The following is a 21,522-nucleotide window of genomic DNA, read 5'->3' as shown; positions in this document are numbered from 1 at the left end:
AAGAAGGAAACAATAAAGAGAAGAATTCTAACTGTCCAGAAAGATGACAAACTCTCCAATAAAGAAGAATACATTCAAGAAGTTTTTTTAGCCTTTTATTAACAACTTTACAAAAACAGTGACTCTCTCCAAAAAGATATCTATCAATATATAGACCAAGCTAACATACCAAGTTTTAATGAAGAAGGTCATCAGATACTTAACCAGAAAATTACTATTCAGGAGTTAACAGATACCTTTAAAAAACTCAAATTGGACAAAGCACCAGGCCCAGAATACTACAGAAGCTTTGATCGACTGCTGATGCCATATCTCCAAAATGCCTTTAATGATCTTATAACAGATGCTACAATTCCCAGGTTGTGGGAAGCAGCTCATATAACTTTGATTCCGAAGGAAAATCAAGATGAGAGACTTCCTAAATTGTATCGACCAATTTCACTATTAAATGTGGATTATAAGATTCTAGCCACAATACTAACGTAGAGGTTAAAAAGATGCATTTCTAAAATAATAACTTCAGATCAAACTGGTTTTCTACCAAAAAGACATTTAAAAGACAATGTTAGATTTGTTTTAAGTGCAATCAACTATGTGAAGACACTCAAAAAGAATGCAGCTTTAATTTTTTTGGATGCAGAGAAGGCCTTTGACAACATTTCTTGGAACTTTCTTCTGAAAACTATAGAGAAATTAAATTGTGGTCAGAGGTTCTTGTCGGCAATCAAGGGTATTTACACCCCCCCCCCAAAGCTAGACTTCTACTTTAATGGAAGACTCACAGACACTCTTCAGATTGAAAAAAGTATGAGACAAGGCTGTCCATTATCTCCTTTATTGTTTAATATTGCTATGGAAGTGTTAGCAAATAAAATAAGATTGGATCCACGCATTGTTGGATTGAAATATGAGGATCAAGAATACAAGATTAAAAGCTATGCAGATGATGTGGTTTTGATGTGTCAGTCTCCAGTGAAATCAATTCAAGGCATCAAATTGCAACTAGATCTATTCAGTAACTATTCTGGATATCAATTTAACAAACAAAAAACAAAAATTATTTATGATAGCATTCAAAATGAAGAGAGGAATTGTTGATATCCTTCAATGTTCATTGGCCAAAACAAACATGAAGTATCTTGGAATTAACATACCAAACAAAGGGGATTTATTATATGAATTAAATTAAAGACCACTTTGGGATAAAATTGAGAAAGATCTAGACAGATGGGACAGATTAAAGATCTTATGGCTAGGTAAAATTGCAACTATTAAAATGAATGTGCTACCTAAATTAAATTTCTTATTTCAGACTCCATTATCAGCTTGGGAGGGGTGAGGATTCAAAGATACCCAGTTCCAAAAGTTTATCTGAGTGTAATATTTATAGGCACCTTTTAAAAGTGTGGAATTCGATTAAGATCAGACTCAGTCCCTTGCCACCAGCAATTATGTCACCAACTGAAGCATATTTGGACTTTTATAACAGAAAGAACAATGATTATTTAACTTATAGTGACTTAATAATGAAAAATGGAAAAATTAAGACACTTCAAGATCTACAGAAAGCAGGCAAAAATGTCATACACCACCAAATAGTTGATAGATTAATGGAAGATTGTTTTGTAGGAGGAAACCCCAGAAAGTTAACTGATTTTTAATCCATAATAACCAAATCCAAAGATCATTTGCTATCTAGTTTATACCAACTTCTTCTAACATATGACACTAAAACAGAACAAGTGAAAACTTGTATGGCCAAATGGATGAGAATTTTGGTGAGATGGTTCCGATGAAGCAGTGGGAATCACTTTGGATGACTGAGATAAAATTTACCTCTTCACAAAGCATCAGGGAGAACTGGTACAAGATGTTTTATAGATGGTATCTTTCACCTAAGGACCTTAAGAAAATGTTTAAAATGGATCAAGCCCAATGTTGGAAATGTTCAGATATGGAAGGAACCTTTTTTGATCAGTGGTGGACTTGTACAAAAAGCCAACAATATTGGCAAATGATTCATCAACAACTACAAAAAACGCTTCAGGTGAACTATGAACTAGAACCTAAATATATGCTGTTGGGTATAACCCCCCCTCAACTGAACTATATTTATAAAGAGCTCTACCAATATGTGACTTCAGCTGCTAGAACTGTATATGCCAAATATTGGAAATCTAATACAATTCCTGATATTAAAGAGTGGAATAATAAACTCTTCGATTTTGCATTGATGGCAAACTAACACAACTGGTTAATATGAAATCAACAGATGAATTTCTGATGAGATGGCAGCCTTTCTATGATTATTATCTAAGTGGTAAATAAATTATTCATTAAGGCTGAATGAAACTTAAAAGATAATTTATAGATGTATATAAAGTATATATATATATATATATGCTTAAGACGTTTAGTTGATAACAGAAGATATGTTTAAGATGTTTAATTGTTGAGGAGGCTCAGTGGTTGAAACATAATTTTGTTTACTTTAGAGAATTTTGAGATGGAGGAATGTTTAGAATGGTACAATATTTGGTAATATCTTCTCTTTCCTTTTAAATTTAATCTATGTGGAAGCTTGGAGGAAGACTTATATTTCATTTTCCCCTCCCTTTTTCCCCTTTCTGTACCCTTCTTATATAAAATAAAAATGGTTTAAAACATTCTTTATACTTTATTCATACCTGACTTTCTCTTCAGTGGGTCCCCAAAGCAGTTTGCTAATTCTCCTATCCTCCACAACAACCCTATACGGCAGAATGTGTGATTGGCCCAAAGTCACCTAGCAAAATTCCTTGGCAGAGTGGAAATTCAAACCTAGCTGTCCCAAATCCTAACCACTACACAACACTGGCTATTGTGAGGTGGTTTCTGTTAAACAGTAGCAAGCAGCTGGACCTTGATACAGTTGCCAGGTACCCCCTGGCTAGGGGTGTGCATATCAATATGCCCCCCCAAAAAAACTTTCCAGTATTTTTCGGGGGGAGGGGTTTGACAGCAAAAAATGGCAGCAATAAATGGGAACTGAAAAGCGGATCCCAAATAATGCTGAATTTATTTGGCACTATTCGGGGCCGCTTTGGCCCCGCCACCATTTTTTTAAAACCCCTCCCTCACTTACCTGCTGCTGGCTGGAGTCCCTGTGCTGGTGTCGCTGCAGGTTCCAGAAGTCCTGGACTATGGAGTGGGTGGCCATGCTAAACTGTGCCATTTTTTTGTTTAGTGTGGCTGCCTGCTCCAAAGTCCAGGACTTCCTGAACCTGCAGCTATGCTAAACTGAAGATGGTGCTGTCTCCCAGCTGGAAGGCAGCATGATTTTCAGTTCCTCCCTGCTGATCTGAGCCCCCTGAGGTTCAGATGAGTGCTGCATGCTGGCTCCTGGAGGATGCGAAAGTTAGCATGCAGTGTCGTCTGAACCCCAGGGGGATTCCGATCAGCAGTGTTTGTTTCAGATCTGTACCTCCCACCTTCTCTGGAGTCCAGAGAAGGCAGGCGGCACAGATCTGAAACAAATCCATGCCACCTGCCTTCTCTGGACTTTGGAGAAGTGGGGGGATGGCATGGATTTGTTTCAGATCCATGCTGCCCGCCTTCTCCAGAATCCGGAGAAGGCAGGCTGCAGAATTTTGTTTCAGATCCATTCCACCTGCCTTCTCCAGACTCCAGAGAAGGCAGGTGGCATGGATTTTGTGTTCCGTATTTTTTGGGTTCCACAATATTAACCCGATTTTTTTCAGAAAATTCAGGTTTTCCTGATTTTTCAAATTTTTCTGGGTTTAATAAACTTGAATGTGAAAAATACCAACAAAACCCCTAACCCCTACCCCTGGCAACTGGTGGGGGAAGGGAGTCTTACCAGGTGCAAAATGAGTCCTAGGCTTTGACACTGTTGGCATGTTGATGTCAGTTCTGGAAGTGATGTCATCGCATTGCCAACAGTGTAGGAGACGCTCTGGTATTTGTGCAAAAACTCTATGGTAAAAGTTGTTTTTACCGTAGAGTTTTGTCCAGATATCAGAGCCTCTCCCATGTCATCGGCAACATGATGACATCACTTCCAGAACTGACATCAACATGCCAACAGTGTCAAAGCCTAGGACTCATTTTGCACCTGGTAAGACCCTTACCAGCCGGCTGAACAATGCCAAGGGAGGGAGCCAAAAGTGGGGGGGGGGTTTCCCTGCCCCAGATGGGCGTCTGGAAACCTTAGGCCTTTCCCCTCCCCCTAACCTTTACTCACAGAAACCAAGGCTTGAAGTGTGGCAGTACAGTTGTAGCTGTCTAGCAATAGCTACTGAGAGCATTTATTTCTTAAAGCTATAGGAACTGCTTCTATTATTTTGGAGGTTTTTAACCCCCAAAGAATTTTTAAAAAAACATTTCAGATTTTTCTGCAAACCTGGGGCTTTTCTCAAGTTTGTTGAAAGATCTTTCTTGTCTGCCCATGGCCTTTGTCTCAAGATTTAAGTATCTACAAGTGAGGTCATGTTGAGAATTAAATATATTGATATATAACAAAGATTGCTGTGGCACCGTAAAACATGATAAATTGATGGTGGCATAAGCATTTGTGAGCCAGATCCCATTTGTATCTGAGGCATGAAGTGTTACACTTGGTTGGCAGAGATATAAATACTGACACACACACCACACTCATAATAGAAAAGGGCAAGAGTCCAGTAGCACCTTAAAGACTAACAAGAATATTTTCTGGTAGGGTATGAGCTTTCGTGAGCCACAGCTCACAGTGAGCTGTGGCTCACGAAAGCTCATACCCTACCAGAAAATATTCTTGTTAGTCTTTAAGGTGCTACTGGACTCTTGCCCTTTTCTACTACTGCAGACAGACTAACACGGCTACCCACTGTGAATTAACCACACTCATAAGCTTTCTTCTACAGTACAAATAGCAGCATGGGGGATAATGGTTAAACCTTCCCTTCTCCCAGCACCATGGCTTCAACCCAATTCAGGGTTCTCCATGGTAGCTATTAATTTAAAAAACTGCAGGCGATCCCATCACTGATCTCCCACTGACCCTCAAAAAAGGTAGTTCTGTGAAACTTCTAACCTATGAAACTTTTAACAAGAGATGCTCAGTTTGAAGCAAGCAGTCTACCACTGAGCTTCAGTTAACAAAACTCATCAGCTGTATTTGTTTTATTATGTTACATTGGAAGCCATATCTTGCAAGTTTTGGAAAATATGTTATACTGTTTGAGATAATTAGTTGGGCAATTTAGTTTTTTAAACAGTGGCATTTATTGTTAAATTGCTTTTCCCAAACCAATTCTCGAGATAAATGATATCTAGTGTACTGTACTTTGTTCTGGGGATGACAGTGGCTACAGATGCAGTCTCACAGAAGATAACGTATAATCGCAGAAGATATTAAATCATTCTGTATCAAAGTGTTTAAAGATGACAAATCAGAAGTCATCTGCATGCAAATGAGGAGGTTGATGTGAGTTTAATACTAGCCATGTCTCCACTCTTTGTTCTTAATTTCTGGTTCCAAATACATGTGAACTAAAACCAGTGCATAGAAATAGAGCTCTGAAATTAGGAATTGTTATGCTATTGATGAGGCTTGTTAGATTTCCAAACAAACAACAAATGTTTATTACAGCCAAAGGCCAGCATAAAATATAAAATTAGATTTCCAAAAGAATTAGGGTGCCTCCACATGGGGATGGGAAAAGCTATGTGAGTGGGGTCCCTGCACTGCTCACTGCAGGTACCACACCTCCCCACCCCCTTCATCCTTGTATCAGCACAGAAGCAACAAACCAATGAAATTTTGCTCCCCTCCATGGGTAGGTAGACTGGGAGGAGTGGGACCTACCCAAACAACATCCTGTGACACCATGACATCAGTTCTGGCTGTGCAACTGGAAGTAAGGTCACTGAGTCACAGAACGCTCTGGGATTCAGCTAGAATTCTGTGGTTTTTACCCCGAGTATCCTACATGGTAACCTCACTACTGGTTATGCAGCCAGAGTGTTGTGAGATGTTGTTTTGTCCCCAATTCCCCACCTTCCCTATTGAGTGGCTGTGGGAGACGAAGGTGGGCAACCTGATCAGCTTAACTGTGGCCCAGCAACCTCCCCCCACCCAACAGCTGAGCCATGGCTGAGTTGTTTTAAAAAAGAGCCCGATTAAAGAGCTAAAGAATTTTTTTTTACATATAAAGGGGTTTCAGCATTACAAATGAAAGAGAAAAAAAGAATAAAAGTAAAATCAAACAGATTACATTGCATGCTTATTCAACACAGTTATATAAATGAAATAGCTTTCCAACTTGAAGAAAAAGCTTTGACATTGCAGGTAATACCACATTAAACTAGTAACCTTATCATACATATTATAGCTACCCAGTCAAAACAATCTTCCAGATATAAAGTTAATCAAGGTCTCATAACCCAATGATCACTATAAGCAGTTGATGTCTACACTATTATTTTTATTATTGTTAAACCTCAACATATTGATAAAATAATATCCATTTTTCATCAAATTGCTCATAATTCTTTTGGTCATAATTGCATATTCCAACAACTTTTCTTTCCATTCTTCTATATCTGGAAGGAGTGCCTGCTTCTATTTCCTTGCTAGAACCATGGTCTAAAGTGTTTTTGTGTGTGTTTTTTGGGGGGGATTGGAGAAAGGTTGAAGAAAAATATGTTTTTCTTTGCTCCAATTTAAAGGGGAAAGCCTGTGAGCCCTGTGACTTATGCTTGGAAAGAGCATGATGCCATGTGAGACTCCCCCCTCCCCCCAAAAAGTAGAGGTGTTCTGTGTTCCGCCTGGAGATAAATCCCTGTGTGGAAGTAGCCATGCAGATAAACATACAGTACACACCTGAGCAAGTCTACTCAGAATCCTATTCGGGTCTATTCAATCGGGCTGCATCCCAGGAATTATTCTTAGGATTGAACTGCTAAATTCAGATAAAAATACAGATTCATATAAGAATACAGATAAAAACACAAAACAGCCACCATCTCCATATCAGGTTAGAATCATAGAATCATAGATTGATCTATTATGAAATGGTTGGTACATGGCAGGAAGAGGAAACTGTGTCTCGTTTGGTGCTTTCTATCTTTCCAAGGCAAAATGTTTAAAATAAGAAATTCAGAGCCCCTGAAATGGCAGTCCATCATTCTTTCTTATTAACAGTTCTGTAAAGTTAATGTGAGCAGACTATAAAAGCAAACAATGATGCATAGTTCAAATTTGGACAGTTTCAGTTGGGCACATTTATAATTTCATAGGAGGGGGTCTTTTCCAGGAATGGGTGGAGACAGACAATAGTTTATAAGAGTTAAAATATTTTATGAGAGCAATAAATTTAGGCAATCAGTTCTTTTGTCCACCTACCATTTGTGGTCAAGCAGGTTTTCCGAGCACAACCACCCCCTGCAAAACTTGTTTCCCAGAGAAAATTCCGATAGAAGGAAAGGGGTGCAGATCACAAGCAGCAATGCCTGTGTCATTCCATCACCACCACTCTGCAAAGAAGTCTTCATTTCTTAACAGAATAATACTCAGGCTTGCCTTCACCTGCAGTTTACATTGTAAGCAAAGTTTCAGTTACATCTGCATGTTCCCAAAGTAGGTAAAAAACACAGGACACTTTGGTTCTTGTAGGTTATCCGGGCTGTGTGACCGTGGTCTTGGTATTTTCTTTCCTGACGTTTCGCCAGCAGCTGTGGCAGGCATCTTCAGAGGAGTAACACTGAAGGACAGTGTCTCTCAGTGTCAAGTGTGTAGGAAGAGTAATATATAGTCAGAAAGGGGCACTTTCTTGGCCCTTTTTTTTCATCTGGGTTAGAAAGCAGTCACACTGCAATACTTTCAGGTCTATGTCTGCATAATGGAACATACACGTTTTCAAGCACACTTTACTCCATACAAAATTTGATTCATTCCTTAGTTTTATTGTAAATAAAATTGATATTGTAATTTTATTGTAATTTTTTTATCTTGTCCATCTGTTCTTGTTTAACTGATTTACTTTGTGCCTTCCTTAGCTGTAACTCTCCCTGTTTAATTTCCTCTAATATCTTCTTCTTTTTCCATTCTTTCTCTTTATACCATCTCGAATTTTGTTGTATTAATAAACCTCTAATTACTGCTTTCCCTGCATCCCAGGGAAAATTGAAATTACAATATCAATATGAATTTTTAATAACTGCAGAAATAGAAAAAAGAATTATGTATAACAGGCAAAAAAAATTTGAACATTCAAATAAACCAGGTAAAATGTTAGCATGGCAAATTAAACATAAAGAGAAGAAATTACCAATTTTGAAAATAAGAAAGGATGGTAAAATCATTTCAGACAAACAAAAAATTATAGAAACTTTCATTGATTATTATTCAAATCTTTATAGACAAGAAGTGGTCTCCAAAAAAGAAACAGAAGTATATTTAAAACAATTTGAATGGGGAGGAATATTAAAACACAAGGATTTATTAGACGCTGATATAACAATGGAGGAATTAAAAGCAGTAATAAGTAAAAGTAAAACAAATGAGGCACCAGGTGAAGATGGATTTACAACATTTTATTATAATTTATTTTTAGATCAACTTTCACCACATTTATTAGAAGTAATGAACAATGTCATACAGGATGGATTCATTCCATGTACCTGGAAAAAAGCAAACATAGTTTTAATCCCTAAACCAAACTCTGGTTTATGGAAAGCTCGCAGGTTTTAAAATAAAAATAAAATGAAAATATTGGTTAAGAATGTCACATCTTTGCAGCAGCAAGAACTATCAAAACATACTGGTTTTGTTATTGAACAAAGTAAAATATTTGGGCATTTGGTTAACTTTGAATAATTTTAACTTATTTAAAAACAATTATGTTAAAACATGGCAGCAAATTAATATAGATCTGAAAAATTGGGAAAAAATACTCTTATCATTATGGGGTAGAAATTCGGTAATTAAAATGATGATATTATCTAAGATGCTTTTTTTATTTCAAAACTTACCGATTATTAAAGGATTTAAAATCTTTAAAATTTGGAAAAAAGATATTTTGAATTTTCTGTGGGGAAAAGGAAAACACAGAATAGCTTATAATAATTTGATTCAACTAACAGAAACAGGAGGATTAGGTCTGCCAGACCTAAAAATGTATTATGAGGCATCTTGTTTTCTTTGGTTAAAGACTTGGATCACATTAGAAAATCTTAAAATATTAGAATTAGAAGGTTATAATCTCCGTTTTGGTTGGCATGCATATTTATGGTATGAGAAGGAAAAGATAAATAGGGATTTTAATATTCATATTATTAGAGCTGGGTTATTTCAAATTTGGAAAAATGAGAAGGGGATTACAGCTGAATTTAGATACAAAGTACAAAGTACAAAGAGAGTTTAATACGGTCCAAGACCAGCATAAAAACATATCAGATATACATACATAACATAACACATATAAAAGTGCATCAAGTGTGAACCCCTATACCATCTTACAATCTCTCACTCATAAAAGATATAGAAATGTATAGAAATATTATTGATTGGAAAGAGGGGAAATGGGTTTTAAAAAGTAGGGAAGAATTAAATATAAAAGACTGGTTTGTGTACTATAGGTTAAGAGATATATTTAATAAAGATAACCAGCTCAGATTTAATAAAAATAAATCCAAGTTAGAAAAAATATTAGATAAAGGAAATAAAGGATTAATAGGCAGAATGTATAAATTATTAATTATATCTAATTTAGAACAAGAAAGAATCAAACTAGTTATGATTAAATGGATGAAGGAGCTAGGTTTTAATATTGATTTGGATACATGGGAAAATTTATGGAAGAGAGAGTTTAATTTTACAATAACTAACGAAATTAGAGAAAACCTATACAAAATGTTTTATAGATGGCATCTAACCCCAACTATGATATCTAAGATAAACAGTGGAGATAAGGGAATATGTTGGAAATGTGGTAAGGAAAGAGGAACTTATATGCATGTATGGTGGACGTGTAAAAAAATTGGAAAAAAATAGTGAAGGAAACGAATAATTTGATTAACAGTAGAGTAAAAAGGAAACCATCATTTTGTTTGCTGGAAATTCCACCAAATAATATTTTAGACCAGGATAGGATTATTTGCCAATACAGTTTTGCTGCTGCAAGAATTGTGATAGCTAAAATATGGAAACAAGTAAATAAACCTTCTATTACTGACTGGAGAGAGAAATTATGGTGGTATATGAGGATGGCCAGATTAACGGAATTCCTGCATGGAAAAGATATGGAAGAATTTAAAAATACATGGTCTAAGGCCACCTCGTCTTGGGATAAAATGGCAAAAATGGATTTTACGATAATATTTGATGAGTTATAGAAAAATAATTTTAATTAGTTTTAATTACAATGTTACCAGAATAATAAAACTGTTTAGACACTTCTTCGGAAGTCGGGTGAAGGGTCACTTTTTAGGTGGGTGGAGGGGAAAGGGTATTTTTGATTAATTTTATAATAATGATGAATGTATTAAATGTATTAAGTATGCTATATGTATACCCTTTTATACTTTTTTGTATTTTATTTTAAAACTTTTCTTTTATATTTTTTCTTTTCCTTCTTTTCATTTTTTTATTATTATTACATATAATTTGTATGTTTTTTAAAAATTTTAATAAAAATTATAATATTAAAAAAACAGATCTTAGTACAACAGGAGATGAAATTCATCTACTTATTTCGAACATTAGCCCCGGGTGGATTAAACACCTAATGCGACCTGTCGTGTTTCCTCTGACCACTTTCTCTAACTATTATGTTTTGTTCACTTGCCCGCTCTTAGAAGAATTTTCTTCCAGTAGCCTTGGGAGGTTTGTATGGTTAGTTGGATTTACCAATTGCCTTGTAATTTTGTGAAATATTTCATTGTATGGAAATAATTAAAGGTTAAGTCGCTAGTTCAAAAGTGTGATATACCTTTACCTATCACAAGGGGTGGGAGGTAAGCCATAGCCTCTATGCTGCTGGCTCCCCATCTCTTATGGCTGCCTGCCTGCTGGTACAAGCAAAGCACTCCCCTCTGTCCCCTATGGGGCATGTAGCCTAGCTAATGCTGCCTACCTTAGCCATAGCTGCTTCCTCTGTCTCCTCTCCTCTGCCCTGCCTTACAGCATGTGCAAGAAAAGCTTTCCCCCTTATTGCTTAGCACAAATGCAGCTCCTGATAACAGCACAGCTGGAGCAAACAGGACATGCTTCTGTAGAATCAGAAAACCCTCCCATGGTTTCCGGTTGGAATGCAGGCAGGCACTCCCACTGTGTGAGCAGAGCATTTATTTTATTTATCTATATTTTATTGAATTTATCTATTTTGTTTTATCTATTTTAGATATTATTGTTATTTCTTTGTATTCTTTTAATTTTAAGCATTTTAGCATAATGACTGATATGTAGTGGTGGCAAGGAAAGGGGAATTTTGGAAGTGGGAGAAAGAAGGTGGGGAGCTGTGGAAGGGCATTTTGTTCTTTTAATTGAGCTCTGTTGTTCCTGATAGTCAATTAACTGCCTTGATTTGATTAACAGTCAGGCATATCTTGAGCTGTGTTACATTCCTAAGGATTTGTTTCTAATATTCCAAGGACTTTCTCCCTTGCCTTTCCTTCTTGCTCTCTTATTCCATCTTAAGAAGCATGTTTGCTTACTCTTTTGGTTTTTTCATTAACTTCCTACTAAATTCTCACTACTTTTAACTCTCATAGAGCTTTATAGGGAGGTGGGGGGTGCCCTTTTGGCTTGGAGGAAAAAATCCTCTCAAAGCCAGTGAGATGTAACAATGATTGGTGGCAAAGGGAAAGGCTGACCAAAAATGCCACTGGAGATGATCCTGATCTTGACAACCTCCTGTTGAGCGTATCTGCTCCTTTCACTGCCTCATCACCTCCTACTTCCTGAAAAATCAGAACTGGCCTGCAAATGTTTCTGCTCAATTCTAAATGTCAGAAATAATTCTGCATACATTTGAAGCATTCTTGATATTTATGAATTGGTTTTGCTCAGGTGAGATCTTGAATAGACTTTCATATGCTCACACCACGTTATTATCCATTATTGCCCTCATACTAAGTAAGCGAAGATAATATTTTGGGGACAATTTTGGAAAGTAAGTTTTTTTACTTCCAGGCGGGAAGTTCTTCAGTGAAAAGGGAAGGTTGTAAAAGAGCCGTTTGTGTGTTATTTCTACTCCAGATATTGAACCTTAGAAATTGCAGGTGGTATAGCAACAATGGGTAGCTAACCTATAATTGTGCAAATGCAATTAGTACCCTGTCTCAAGAAGTAGCATTTAAATCAACACAGCCTTAATATAACCTCTTTTTCTTCAGCTTTCTCTTTAAAGTCCACTTTTTGATTTAACTCCTTAGCCCTCATTCCTGCCCCAAACAAACCCAAGTATTTATTTACTCTGAATCCTTGTAATTGATGCCTTTCCTTCCTAGGATGCTTTCTCCTATTATTATTTTTTAAAAGACTGAAAGTTATTCCCTGAATCCCCTTTTTTGCACTTTGGTTTCTGAAAGACATTTTGAATTATTCTCCCGTGAGCTTGCCCCTCTAAGCTCACTCTACCTGAAGGGAGAAAAGAGGAAGGCAGGATCATTTCCCTGGCTCATATATGCTTGCAGACTGCATCAATGAAAATAATTATTGGTTGGCCTTGAGGCATTTTGAAAATCTCTAGAGGGCAGCAAGGAACTATTAAAGGTATATCTGGTTACCAAGAGTCTAGGGTGCCCTTATACAATCTGTGACATGGCAGAAGGGCCTGTGGGTATGTTTTTGTATGTTAGTCAAGTCTTCCCTATCCTGTACTACCTTGGTATCTTCTCTCCACCTCAGCAGACTAGAGGCAAACCCACACCAAAGCACAAGCTCATCGTCCTACAGAGATGCTTCTCTAGACTGGCAAAATCTAACGTTTTCATTCATGCAGAAAAGGTCAGCCACCGTTATATTTATATATTGTCATACACATTAGTGATAATATATAAAAGCCAAGACAATTTCTAAAATTAATTCCAGAATTGGCAAATTCAACGTGTTCTGTAACCTTCAGCTGGTGCTGTGCATTTGTATCCTTTCCTCTGCTAGGTTACTAATGCACACAAGGACATGTGAACATCAATGGGATAGTGCTCAAAAGAAGAATATTGATGGGATCGTGCACACCATTGCATCAAGAATTCTTTTTGCCTGGTGTTTCCTCAAAGCATACAAGACCTTTTGTGCATCTCTGACCTGAGTGCAAAAAAGAAAAGAAAAAAGAAAGAAGAAAAGACATAAATAAATAGAAAGTGGAAAGCTGCATCATATTGCACATACTCAAAATCCAGCAATCAAAAGCAAAAGAATAGAGGCAGCACCAGTGACGCTGTGTAACATAACTGTTACCTGCAATACTTCAGAATGTAAATCTGGAAAGAAATTCGGGTGGGAAGAACTTCATATGAATCCCTACCAATACCCACTACTTCTTTTTGGCAACCTAACATTGGAACCAAAACATATGATTATGAGAAACATCCTAGAATACATCAGTTTCCTGTTTTTGCTGAAACAGTGAAATTATTTTTGTTATTTATTTGTTTGAAACATTCTTATGCTGCCCTTCTACCTAGTTTAGGGTCCCCAAGACAACGAACAATCAAAAACCTTAAACAGGCTTTTAAAATACATAATATAAAAACAATTAAGACCATTTAAACTAAACGAATACATCATGAAAATGCATACACGGGGGGGGGGGGTCAGTATGAGAATGGCAGATGAAACAGATACGTCTTTACTAACTGGAGAAAGGTGATGATAGAGGAGGACAGATGGAGTTCCATTGGGAGAGAATTCCTTAATTTTGGTGCCAAGACCAAGAAGGTCCTTTCTTGGATTGCCACCCATCTAGCTTCAAATAAGGGCCCCTGAAGATGACTGCAGTGATCAGAGAGGTTCATATGGGAGTAGATAATCCGTAACATATGTCCATCTCAAGCTATAAAAGGCTTTGAGCCAGAGTGGTGCAGTGGTTAAGAGCCGTGGACTCTAATCTGGAGAACCAGGTTTGATTCCCACTCCTTCCCATGAATGGCGGACCCTAATCTGGTGAACTGGTTTGGTTTCCCCACTCCTACACATGAAGCCACCTGGGTGACCTTGGGCAAGTCACCGCTCTCTTAGAGCTCTCTCAGCCTCACCTACCTCACAAGGTGTCTGTTGTGGGAAGGGGAAGGAAAGGTGATTGTAAGCTGGTATTTGTATCGTTCATGAAGGCGTGCATAAGAGATGCAAGACAATCTCTTTAAAAGATAAATATGATGCAAATTAGGGACAAGCATATCAGACCACTTCAGAAACAAAGGGCCATTTCAGAAGCAATTTTCAAATGGAATATGAGTCAAAGAAATAAAGTCAGAATTTCCACTGAGAACATACAAGCCCTTTTGTTGTGCCTAAGTTCCCAGACTACGGCCAGGGTGTCTAAAAATATTCCTTTGTTTAAACAGTTATCTCCCACTCTTTTGGCTATTGCTTTTGATGCAACCACCAATAATCAAATATATAGAGCAAAATACAAAGGTAAGTTTTGTAAGACCATCAATGAATCCAAGAAATAGCAGATCAAACATAAAAAATCTGCTTGAAATCAAAAATCAGTGTGAAACAAAATTATGCATTTATTTAAAATATTCATATCTGCAAGCTAAGCCCTAAATGTTCAGGAGATAGATCACAATCATACAACAAAAGTAAAATACAACAATCCCCCATATAGTGTTATGGGCTTGGCCCCAACCACTGTAGATCAATCTGTTATGGTATCCTAAGCTACCCTGGGACACCCCACTAGGTGTTCAGGACTGGAGCAAGTTGTGCAAAGGATGGAACAGTGTTGTGTAGCCAGACACTAAAAGGGTTCTCCTAGAATCCATCTTGTTTGTGCCAATGCTGCAGAAAGCTGACTGGGCTGAATCCAGAAATGTTGTACCATACTTTCCCCTGAAAGGAATGTTGCACTTTTCCATGAAGACAAAAGAAGACAAAGACAAGTCTTTAGCATTTCTATAGTTATCCTGCAGTAGATCGCAAGCAGCCTGCCAGATCTCAGCAACTCCATTCAGTGTGTGTTTGTGTGTGTGTGTGTGTGGGGGGGGTTAAGTGCCGTCAAGTCACTTCCGACTCATGGCGACCCTATGAATCAATGTCCTCCAAAATGTCCTATGTTTGACAGCCTTGCTCAGATCCTGCAAACTGAGGGCTGTGGCTTCCTTTATTGAGTCAGTCCATCTCTTGTTGGGTCTTCCTCTTTTCCTGCTGCCCTCAACGTTTCCTAGCATAACTGTCTTTTCCAGTGACTCTTGTCGTCTCATGATGTGACCAAAATACGATAGGCTCAGTTTAGTCATTTTAGCTTCTAGGGTCAGTTCAGGCTTGATTTGATCTATAACCCACTGATTTGTTTTTTTTTGGCAGTCCAGGGTATCCGTAACACTCTCCTCCAACACCACATTTCAAAGGAATCTATTTTCTTCCTATCAGCTTTCTTCACTGTCCAGCTTTCATACACATACATAGTTATAGGAAATACGATGGCATGAATTAATCAAGTCTTGGTGGCCAATGATACATCCTTACACTTCAAAATATTTTCTAGCTCCTTCATGGCTGCCCTTCCCAGTCTCAATCTCCTTCTGATTTCTTGGCTGCAGTCTCCCTTTGGGTTGATGGTGGAGCCAAGGAATAGAAAGTCTTGAACAATTTCAATTTCCTCACTGTCAACCTTAAAGTTGTGTAATTCTCCTGTAGTCATTACTTTTGTTTTCTTGATGTTCAGCTGTAGTCCTGCTTTGGCACTTTCTCTTTTAACTTTCAGCAGTAGTCATTTCAAATCTTCACTATTTTCTCCCAATAATGTAGTGCCATCAGCATATCTCAAATTATTAATGTTCCTCCCTCCAATTTTCACTCCACCTTCATCTAAATCTAATCCAGTTTTCTTAATTATATGTTATGCATATAGATTGAAGAGATAGGGAGATAAAATACATCCTTGTCTGACACCTTTGCCAATTGGAAACCATTCCGTTTCTCCATATTCTGTTCTAACTGTGGCCTCTTGTCCAGAGTACAGGTTGCACATCAAAATGATCAGATGTAGAGGCACACCCATTTCCTTTAAAACCAGCCATAGCTTTTCATGATCCACACAGTCAAAAGCTTTGCTGTAATCCAGGCGTGGGGAACCTTTTTTCTGCCAAGGGCCATTTGCATATTTATAACATCATTCGGGGGCCATACCGGGCGTAGATCTCCTGGTGTGTGTGTGGGGGAGAAGCTGGCTGCCTGCTATCCATTGCTTATTGTCTCATTCAATTTTGCCTACTACTGTTTTATTTGCATCACCACCTGGAGGTTGGCAACCCTAGGGGAGGCTATGCAGAGAAGGCTTGGAGGGTACCTCTGCTCCCCCAGGTCTTCCCCCTCCTCCCAGGTGGCAGGGCAGCCAGCTGTGGGCCCAGGCAACCAAGGTGCCAGGGGGTGCAGCTTGCCTGCGGTCAATCTGCAAGAAAGGAAGGAAAGAAAGAAAAGAAGGAAGGAAGGAAAGCAAGGAAAGAAGGAAAGAAGCAAGGAAAGAAGGAAAGAAAGAAGGAAAGAAAGAAGGAAGGAAGGAAGGAAGCAGGGAAAGAAAGAAAGAAAGAAAGAAAGAAAGAAAGAAAGAAAGAAAGAAAGAAAGAAAGAAAGAAAGAAAGAAAGAAAGAAAGAAAGAAAGAAAAGGGAAGGAGAGAAAAAAGAAAAATAGAGAGGGGGAGAAAGAAAGAGACAGAAAAAGAGGAGAGAAAGAATAAGAGAGAGATTGACAGAAAAAAGAAGAAGAAAAGAGAGAAAAGCCTTCACACACACACACACAGCCAGCTCCATGTGACCGGGCTTCAGTCTTCCCACCTCCCCCCCCCCCCGGTCCACAAAAGTCCTCCACCTGATCGGCTCCCATGGGCATGCTCCGCCGCCGGGAGCGGCTGGCTTTTTCCTCTTCTTCCCCCCTCCCTCAACGGCGAGAGAGGTTTAAACTGTTGTGCAGCGGTGTGCAGGAAAACTTTGCCTTTCCAGCTTGGGGGAAGTGTCGTTCTCCCTCTCCCCTCCTCTGGCCGATTAACAGCTGACAGTCAGCGAGAGGGGGTTTAAAGGGGCCACAGCGTTCCTGCATGCTGCGGCTTCAGGGACGGCCGTGCTGTGCTGTGTTTCTGTGGCAGGGCCCTGGAGCTCCCGAGGGCCATCGAAATGGCCTCAGGGGCCGTAAACGGCCCGCGCGCCTGACATTCCCCCATCCCTGCTGTAATCTATGAAACACAAGCTGGTTTTCTTCTGAAATTCTCTCGTAAGCTCCAGTAACCAGTGTATATTTGCAATATGATCTCTAGTGCCTCTTCCTTTTCTGAAACCAGCTTGAACATCAGGCATTTCTCGTTCCATATATGGTAACAGCCTTTGCTGTAAGATTTTGAGCATTACTTTACTTGCGTGAGAAGTTAATGCAGTCTTCTGATAGTTGCTGCAATCTTTGATGTCTCCTTTCTTGGGAATTGGAATGTAAATGGATCATTTCCAGTCTGTGGGCCATTGTTTTGTTTTCCATATTTGTTGGTATATTCTTGTCAAGATTTTGATGGACTCCGTTTCTGTGGCTTGGAATAGCTCTATTGATATCCCATCTGCTCCTAGTGATTTGTTTCTCCTGATTGCTCTCAGTGCAGCTTTCACTTCACTTTCTAAAACTGTAGGTTCTTCTTCAAAAGATTCTTCTTGGAAAGTATCTGTTATCCTTTCATCTCTTCTGTATAGTTCTTCAGTGTATTGTTCCCACCTTTTCTTTATTTTGTCCTGTTCAGTTAATGTATTTCCATGCTGATCATTCAGCATGCCTAACCGTGCTTTAAATTTCCCTTTGATTTCTTGGATCTTGTGGAACAGATCTCTTGTTCTTTTGTTGTTGTTGTTCTCTTCTATTTCTTTACACTGGTTATTATAATAGGTCTCTTTGTCTCTACATGCGAGTCTCTGGAACGTTGCACTTAGACTTTTGATTCTGTTTCTGTCACCTTCTACTTTTGCTTCTCGTCTATCTTTGGCAATTTTAAGAGTTTCCTCAGACTCCATTCTGATGGACTCCTTTTTAAAAAAAATTTTTATTGTTTTTTCATACATTCGATACAATCAATTAACATTGCCTTTCAATCTTTTCTAATTCTCAATTAAAACTAACATATATATAACAATTATCTTCCCCTACTTTGACTTCCCCCCTTCCTTCTTCTATCTCTAACTTATCGTCATAATCCTCTTAGCAATTATTTTCTAATTCTTTATAAAAAAATTTTTTTATAAAACCTTCTACAGTTATTAAAAAAGAAAGGAACGTAGAAACAAGAAAATTAACCTAGTCTAAATTATAACCTTTAACATTTTGCACATTAAGTTCATTTTTGCAATAAACAATCCACGCCTCCCACTCCTTAACAAATTCATCATTATCTTTTTGATTTACTAACTCAGTCAATTTTGCCATTTCTGCTAGTTCAAACATTTTATGAATCCAATCAGTTTTGTCCGGTATTTCAGTCATTTTCCATTTAGCTGCATAGACCATTCTCGCAGCTGTGGTGGCATAGAATAAAAAGGTCCGTTGTGTTATAATATAATCCGGTATAATGCTTAACAACATCATCTCTGAAGTTTTAGGGATATTTTGTTGTAGAATTAACCTTAGCTCATTGTATATCATATCCCAAAAGTCATTCTGATGGACTCCTTAATCCTATATGTAGCCAGACAAGCCCTCTCTGACTCACCTTCTGAGACCCTACGTTAATTTCCAATTCCATAACTCAATGCTTGGGGACTTCTCACGTATCCAGACATCACTTTTGATGACCTTACATCCTGGCTCTGGTCACTGCACCCTCTTAATCCAATCTTGAGCAATCAAGCCTTTGTCACTGGCAATGACCAGCCATTCCCAGACATTGCCAGGCATAGCCTCCAGCTACATTTAGGGGTGTAAAATATAGGTAACTATAACTCTCCTGGAACCCTTTTATCCTTGTGACCACCCCCTCAAACCTTTGCTTTCTTAGCTCTGTATGTATTGTGAATTGTGTGTGTGTGCAACAAATTTGATTACTTTTAATAAAATCCTTAAAATTCATAAAATATTCCATTATTGGGACTCTTTCCATTGGTTTGCTCATCTGGTGCATAAATTGGTTCAAGCATCCCCACGCCAGCCTCTTGCAAAGCTCTATCTACTCTCCAGCAAATTTCCCTCAATAATAAAAAAAAGACTCCTATGCTTGGCTAACAAATCTGTCCTACATGGCAAAATGATGTGAATTTCCTGCCTAGCTGGAGGGCGGGATCAGACCAGTGTCTGTGTGAAGACAAGGGATGCTGCAAATTTTGCTGGGATCACATTTGACTGTGAAACTTACTGTATTCAAAGGTAACGATCAGATGTGAGCCAATCACTCACAGTGCATTCCTAAGGAGAGTTACTCCAGTCTAAGCCCATTCATTTCAGTGGGCTTATACTGGAGTAACTCTCCTTAGGGATGCACTGTCAGTCTCTTTGGTTCATGCCAAACAGCAGTGAATGCCTGCCAAACCGGTTTGCATTAGGTTTTCCCAAAATTGCGCATGCTACTGATTCAAAGTGATTGGTGGCCATAAATTCCACTAAAAATTACACAGATGAACACAGGCATTATCACTTGTAGACACCCAATTTGATCATAGCTATTGTGCATAGCATTTCCCCCAAATTGGAGGATTTCTGACCATGGGGAGAAGCTCCCCCACCCAAAGGACACCTTTGGATTGGAATTTTTCATCAGAGACCAGAAACTGCATCATTTGCAGATTTTTGACAAACTAATGAGTCAACTTTAAAGATGGTCCTGTCAAAAGGGGTTATTATGTTTATTATTTACTAAGGCCAGCTGGAGCCTTGAAGACATTTCTTACCTGCCAATATACAACTAGGCACCTCACCTATCTGAAACATAGTTGCCAGTGGAATGGGTGTGAAAAAATGTTTTCTCCTTGCACATTTGCTTTTCCTGGGATTCAGATAATCAGCACGGTCCCCTTGGATTTTCAGCTAGTTTGATATCAAAATACATCTAAAGGGGGTTGTTGTTCACAGTAAACTCTTAGCAAACACCTTGTGTTGTTATTAAACAGTTCTGAGGAATTGGGCAACATGACCCTGGTATTCCATGGACGTTTCCCATCCAAATACTTGCCAGGGTTGAGGCTGAGAGTATGTAACTGGCCCAAGGTCACCCAGCAAGCTTCCAAGGCATAAGTGGGGATTTGAACCTGCATTTCCCAGGTCCTAGTCCAACACCTGTCAAAATCAGCAAGATGGCAACACTAAAATAGGAAGATAGATCCTTCATTATGTTGCATGGATTTGCAACGTTCTGGAATAAGACACAATCCAGTAAAACACAAGATATCTGGAAATGTTCATTCTTCCTGGATAACAAAAAAACATCTCTTTTGTGCACAGTTTAATACTTATTGCTTTGTACCCAGTTCGATATATTGGGTGAGAGCTGAAAACTGGTGGCCCTGTTCTGTTTACAAAATACAGTTTCCTTAGTTTCCTCCATCAAGAACCTTGAAGTATATTGTGGACCAGGGCAGGCCTTCTCTTTTGTTTGTTCCTTGTTCCTGGTTTGAGGACAAAAATCAATACTGCCAAACAGTTCATTTTAGCATTCTTTTATTTAAACGTTGGGAACTGAATTTGGGGTGGGGGGAGGTCAAACAGCTCATTAATTAAAAAAAAACACTTTAGATGTTAGTTTGAAAATCTCTCCAAAGAAACCAATCACATTACAGAATAGAAATATTAAATACAAACACGGAATCAGACAATGAAGACTCGGAGCATGGGGGTGGGGGAAGCAGATCAAGCATAACATTGAAACATGTAAAGAAATTGTATGTAACCTTATCACACACCAAAATACTTTAAAGACAGGGTTTTAATGTAGCAGATTGCTAAAGTGGGGGAGGCAAGTTGCTTTTTATAAGTACCATTTTGGCATCACTTTTCTCCTGGTTCTTATCATATAGGCAGGCATCTATTTGAGGCTTTGGCAATAGTACCCCATACTTTACATGATAATTGTGATTTCTTCTTCTGATAAAAGCCCAAAGAACAAAGCATTTCTGCAACTAAACAAAATTCAAATAGGGAGTAGGAAAAAATTACCATTTTGGGCATGTGAAAGCTGTAATTAAAATAGGGATTCTGTCAGACAATTTTGCATTCTTCCTCTTTGTTATTGCCCACCATAGCAAAACCAGTGGTGTGTTATCCTCCCCTTTCCCTTCGTATCCCTGCCCTAAAAGTCATGGCATTATTATCTTGATTATCTAAATAACAGTAATGGAAGATGACATTGCCTTTA

Source organism: Euleptes europaea, chromosome 7, assembly GCF_029931775.1.
Source record: "Euleptes europaea isolate rEulEur1 chromosome 7, rEulEur1.hap1, whole genome shotgun sequence".
NCBI lineage: Eukaryota > Metazoa > Chordata > Lepidosauria > Squamata > Sphaerodactylidae > Euleptes > Euleptes europaea.
Note: the sequence above shows the minus strand (reverse complement) of the source record.